This window comes from Panthera onca, chromosome A3 (genome assembly GCF_046562875.1).
Source record: "Panthera onca isolate mPanOnc1 chromosome A3, mPanOnc1 haplotype 2, whole genome shotgun sequence".
Taxonomy (NCBI): domain Eukaryota; kingdom Metazoa; phylum Chordata; class Mammalia; order Carnivora; family Felidae; genus Panthera; species Panthera onca.
Genome location: NC_138341.1, coordinates 13315001 through 13321693, shown reverse-complemented (window position 1 = coordinate 13321693; position 6693 = coordinate 13315001). Strand labels below are relative to the sequence as shown.

Genomic DNA, 6693 nt, shown 5'->3' with positions numbered 1-6693 from the left:
GCCAACTTAGCTTGAGTGTTATGAACAATGAACATGTTCATACATTGAGAAGAATACACAGGGATTGTATGGTACCTCTTTGTACTCCTTGTTTTTCTCAGGCTCACTTTTTACTTCCTAGTCCTTGTATCTCTTAAATTTATTTCCACTTTTTTTGTTTTTTTTTTCTGACATTGATTTTTCTTTTAAATTGTTGAACACAGATACAGAAATTATAAGCATGGATTGCAAAATTATTAAAATTAATGAAACAAAACAGCAGGTTTAGTGTTGGAAATCTCCATTGTTTTACATTACCTTATAACCAATTCCATCAACATGTTTTCAACATGTTTATTTATCTATATGTTGGTAATGTAGCTGTTTTTCTGTCCTAATAAATTTCAGGATTAAGTGCTATTTTTATTTATTATACTTAATATCTATGTATGTCAATTTTAAATACTAGGTATTAGAGGCCTTATAAAAATATATATACGATTACTAAAACGCGTGCCCTGTGCTCACTTTGGCAGCACATATACAAAAATTGTGATGATAGAAGATAAGTAAGTCCCCTGCATGAGCAAATTTGTGAAGTATTCCATGTTTTTTAAAAAATGCATCCCCTAATTTATTAATCTCAAGGTGAAATTAAATTCTCCAAATGGTTAATAATAAATCATTAAAAATATACTTAAGGTAACCAAGGAGAACAATCCTAGGAAATGTATTATTGAAACTATATTCCCCCAAACACACTATACTATGTATCTTTGTTTTAGTAATTTGAATATTATGACACATGTTTCATTTCCAGCTCTTAGTTTTATTGGTACAACTAAGGATATGGTTGAGTGTTAATTTTTGACAAACAGTTGAAGTTTTTGCCTATTAGAGAGATGACTGGTAGATGAGTTCCTATATCTGAAACATATCTCAAATATTATCTAGGGTTCAATCCTCTAATTTCAGAATAAAGAGATTGAAGTTCATATTAATTTATTTAAAGCCAGCATAGAGCAAATTAACTGCAGAGTCAAGATGGGAAAGTGAGATTCTTAGGACATTTGTTCAATGTCATGCTGGGGGTTAAAAACCTGAAAGCCCTCCAAATGGGAGAAATGGGACCTAGCCCATGTGGGTTCAGATCAGGGCTCAGGACTGGGCTCTGAGAACACTGCCCACCCTGCTGGTACCAGATGCTAAAGAGGGAATTTCCAAGCAGACACTCTAAGAAAAAGGGTCCTATAGAAGAGTGGGGCCAACGCAGGTATTCCACTTGCTTGGGTTTAAAGATAATAGTTCCCCATGGCACTTGGAAAGTCACACTCAGCAAACAATTGCACTGTTAATAAAAGCTTGCACAAAGTGCAATAGGAGCTCAAAGAAGGGAACAATTTATTTTGTCTGGTAAAGGAGTAGGAAGGCTTTGTGAAAGGTGTGTTGATTTGAGGAGGGTCTTCAGAGATTAGAGGACTTTTTTAGTCTTTTCAATCAGAAAGATCACATGTGTGAAATTCTGTTTATGTGAATAGATTTTGTCTTAGTCGTTTGGATCACTGTAACAATTTACCACAGACTGAGTGGCGTATAACCAAAAAGAAAGTTATTTCTCACAGTTCTAAAGGCTGGGGAGTGCAAGATCAAGCTACCAGTAGATAAGGTATCTGGTGAGGTAGTCCCACTTCCTGGTTCATAGATAGCTGTCTTCTCACTGTTTCCTCACATGACAGAAAGACAAGGGAGCTCTCTGAGGTCTCCTTTATAAGGTAACATACTAATCCCATTCATGTCGGTTCCGCCCTTATGACCTAATGACTTCCTCAACTCCCCATCACCAAATGCCATTCCACTGGGGATTAGGTTGTAACATATACATTTTGGGAGACACAAACATTCAGTCTATAGCGTATTTGTTAGACTCGAGACACAATGAAAGATAAATGTGGCAGGAATGTGCATTGAGTCAGGGATTAGTAAATGAAGACAGAACGGTGAATGATGAATTCAATATGCTGAGTTGCATGATTAGGAATGATGGATGATATTGGGCCTCGAGACAGGGGAGTCCATAATGGGAGCCATCGACTAGAATGAGAGGTGCATGAAGGCATATGGTGGGGGTGAGCTTACAGCAGTTAGAGGGTCCAGAACAAGAGGGATCTTGTATCTTATACTAAAGCAATAATTATCAAACTAAATGTATTTAAAGGTCACCTTAAATGTGGAAACAAAGTTTTCATTTTGGTTGAATTAGAAATAGCCAGAGTCAACTTTATTTGACTCTCAGTCCATTGAATTATGTTTTTTTTTTCTTTCCAGAAAAGGAGAGAAAAAATAGTGAGATAATTGACAAAGTAAATAACCAGCACATTTCATAAACTAACAGTGCTCTCTACAATAAATATGCTTTATGAGTCATGCAATTCTCTCAACATATTTACAAATTTTTGATAACAGCACAAGGCTTGGGGTTAAAGGATTACATACCAGATAAGTAAAAACAGACTTTATATAAATACAATTTGATGTCAAGGGAATCATTTTTTATTTTGACTATCAGTAAAACACGACGGAAAATATCTATAATCTATGATAAACATGCTTGAATTTAATCTTACTCCAAACATTTGACTCAATCAAACTTTCTTTTTGTTTAGATCATTGGGTCTTAAATATTGTGTATCAGATAGCTTTCTCAACAGAAAGTAAAGCAACTTTTAGCACAGTACTGAATTATTATTAGCTCTAAGGATTATTAGCTCTAAGGATTACCAGGTTAATCCAACCCAAGGAGGAGGTTGTGGGAACCTCCAATCTGTAGCCAATTGGTCAGAAGCACAGGTAATAAATAACCTGGTTTTCAGTTGACGTCTGAAGTAGCGGAGGGTAGTTTTATGGGACTGAGCCCTAAACCTGTGGAATCTGATTCTATCTCCAGGTAGATAGTGTCAGGATTGAGTTAAATTGTAGGACACCCAACTGGTGTCCAGAGAATTATTTGTTGTTGGTGTGGGAGAACTCTTCACCACCTGCCACTGCCCCCTAATGGAATTGGTACTAGAACCTAAAAGACTTCCTAATTTGTGAAAGAGAACATTACCAATATAATTTGAAGCTACTTGTGTATCTAATTCCAATCACATCACCTGCTCTTTACCTGAATTACTACTAACCTAATTTTTTAAATCATTTTCATGTTTTTTAAAAAATAATGTATTATGTAACTATCTTTAAGTAATTGTTTAATTTTGTGAGTTTTATAAAAATATTAGTTAGCTTTTCATATCACTTCTTTTTATTTTATATGTTGATGCATAAAGCCACAGTTAATTCAATTCATTGCTGTAAAATATTTCATGGTATAAATATCGATATTTATATAGTCTTTGGATAGTGAAGCTGAGTTAAATGTTTTGCTATTATATACAATGAAGCTATAAAAATTCTGGTATGTCTCCTAGGGAACATGTAAAGATTTGTCTCTAGGATATTCTTACTTGAATTGTACGTACGCATATTTTCAGCTCTATCATATAATGCCATATTAGTTTCCAAATTAATTTAAATTTCCAATTTATATGCTCTGCTGCAGTGTTCCTATTGCTCTACATCCTTGTCAATGAACTTTACTTTTTACTAAATGGTAGATGTATAATATCTTATTATGTCTCTAATGTATATTTCCTTGATCACTAATGCGGCTACACAAGTTTTTATTATTTATTGACCATTTACATTTCCTCTATATAAAATATAATAATAATAATAATAATATTATAGTATTTATTTTAAAAATGCATTTATGGGGGCGCCTGGGTGGCGCAGTCGGTTAAGCGTCCGACTTCAGCCAGGTCACGATCTCGCGGTCCGTGAGTTCGAGCCCCGCGTCAGGCTCTGGGCTGATGGCTCGGAGCCTGGAGCCTGTTTCCGATTCTGTGTCTCCCTCTCTCTCTGACCCTCCCCCGTTCATGCTCTGTCTCTCTCTGTCCCAAAAATAAATAAAAAACGTTGAAAAAAAAAAAATTTAAAAAAAAAAATAAATAAATAAAAAAAAAATGCATTTATGATATTAAGCCTTCCTTAATTACATGTGTTGTACATATCTTTTCATATTTTGTGGTTAGTTTTTCACTTTTTATGATGTTTTTGATGAATAGAAATTCTTATTCATTTATATGTTCATTAATTCACTGATTTATTTATACATTCATTCAACAAGCATTTACTGGATATTGGAGTACTTTGGAAGACAAAATAAAACAAAACGTTGCTCTTGTTGAGTTTCTCCAATAAAGGAAGACAAAAAACAAACAATGCACTAACTAAATTATAGGGTATGTTTGAAGCTAATAAGTATTATAAGAAAAAATAGAGTAAAGAAATTGGAAGTTGGAAAGTATATCAGTAAGCCTCATTTAGAAAATGACTTTTAAGCAAAGACTTGAAGAAGGTAGGGCATTAACCTTGAGATAACTGGTGGAATAGTATTTTGGGGGCATTAGTGCAAAGGCTCTTAGTTGTGTTCAAGGAAAAACAAAGAGATCAACATGGCTGGGGCAGAGTAAGTGAGGGAAAGAGGAGTAGAATAGGCTAGAAAGGTAAGAATGTTCAGAATGGGTAAGATCTTTTAGGCCATCATAGAGGCTTCAACTTTTATTTTGATTAATATTGGGCTAATAAATTGCAATGGACAAAGGTTGTTATAACCCTGGCAAGAGATGACAGTGCTTGAATCTGTGGTAGTGATGTGAGTGGTGAGAAAACATTGGATTATGGATTTCTTTTTGTAGAGAATTTATTTAAAAAGAGAATTTGTGGAGCACCTGGGTGGCTCAGTTGGTTAAGCATCTGACCTTGGCTTAGGTCATGATCTCACAGTTTATGGGTTCGAGCCCCGTGTCAGGCTCTTTGCTGACAGCTTGGAGCCCGGAGCCTGCTTTGGATTCTGTCTCCCTCTCTCTCTCTCTCTGCCGCTCCCCCACTTGCCCTCTGTCTCTCTCTCTCAAAAATAAATAAACATTAAAAAAATATTTTTAAAAGAATTAAAAGAAGAATTTGCATAAGGAATGAAAGGAGAAAAGTCAAGGGTAATTCCAAATGTGATCCCAAGATTTTCAGCTTGAGCACTTTGAAGGATTGATGCATTAATCTATACAGGAAGGACTGTGGGCAGGACAGATTTTGGGGGAAGATTTAAGAGTTCAATTTGGACATGTTAAGTTTGAGATGTGTATGAGATTTTCATTGGATAGATAGTTTTACATGTGAGTCTGGATTTTGAGAGGGCAATTTGAGCTGGTGATATACATTTGGAAGTTTTTGGAAAAAAAAGTGGTATTTAAAGTTATAAAAGACATGAGACCACTAAAGGAGTGAGTATAAATAGAAAAGAGAAGACCGCAAAAGACTGAGTCCCTGGGCACAAGGTTAAGAGGTCAAGCAGATAGGGGACTTGTGAAAGAGCAACCAGTGAATTAAGAGGAAATTCAATAGAATATAATGAAAGAAATAGCAAATAAAGGAGAGTGATCAACTGTGGCAAATAGTGTTGATAGTCCAAAATGAAGGACAAAGATTGACCTTGTGCTTATCAATGTGGAAGTCACTGGTGACTTTGACAAGAACTGTTTCAGTAGAGTGGTGAGATGAAAAGATAGGAAAAGGTGGTCAGAGAAATGCATAACATTGAGATTATGAAGGGGCTGCAATTATTAGTAATAAATTCCAAGGCATGATGATGGGAAAGGAGTGGCTGAGATATCATGAAAGATATGATTCTTCCTTTGCAAAGTTTCTAGTGATTTAACAACTATTGATGATCACTGCATATTTATTATTTCATTAAGAGTTGCAAAATGATGATATATGATGTCTGTTATTCTTTCTTTCTTTATTAAATGGAATATTTCTTAAATTTTTTTACTGTTTATTTACTTTTTGAGAGAGAGAGAGACAGAGAACGAGCAGGGGAGGGGCAGAGAGAGAGACCGAGACACAGAATCTGAAGCAGGCTCCAGGCTCCGAGCTGTCAGCAGAGAGCCCGATGTGGGGCTCAAACTCACAGATGGCAAGATCATGACCTGAGCTGAAGTCAGACACTTAACCCACTGAGCCACCCAAGCACCCCTTCATTTATTAAATGGAATATTTATTTTTTAAAAATATTTTTTAATGTTTATTTATTTTTGAGGAGAGAGAGAGAGAAACAGAAACAGAACATGAGTGGGGGAGGGACAGAGAGATTAGATAGACAGAATCTGAAGCAGTCTCCAGGCTCTGAGCTGTCAGCATAGAGCCCAATACGGGGCTCAAACTCATGACTGAGATCATGACCTGAGCTGAAGTCGGATGCTCAACCGATTGAGCCACCCAGGCATCCCAAATGGAATATTTCTTTTAAAAACATATTAACTATTTTGTTATCTTGAAGTACAATTTGCACTTTTGAATAAATACTTGATTCTTTTCTTTTATTTAATGGTTTTCAGTATAATGTATTTGTTCCCTAGAATCCTTCATAGGTGGTTTATGAATTTTTGTTTAAATATTATGAACTGATAAATTTTAACTATTTGATATTTCCATTGCAGCTATTGTTTTTGTGCTCAAATTTCCCATCTTTGGCCAATATTGGGCCTCCTCCCTTGTTCCCCTAGTCTTTTTGACATGGCTACAGTAGTCTTTGGCAGCTTCATTGCTTTCTGATAT

The 6693-nt window shown here is 35.5% G+C and overlaps 1 pseudogene; it reads left to right on the top strand.

Moving 5' to 3' along the window:
* The first annotated feature begins 499 nt into the window (after positions 1-499).
* On the top strand, positions 500-593 carry LOC144615977 (U6 spliceosomal RNA; annotated as a pseudogene).
* Positions 594-6693: the final 6100 nt, after the last annotated feature.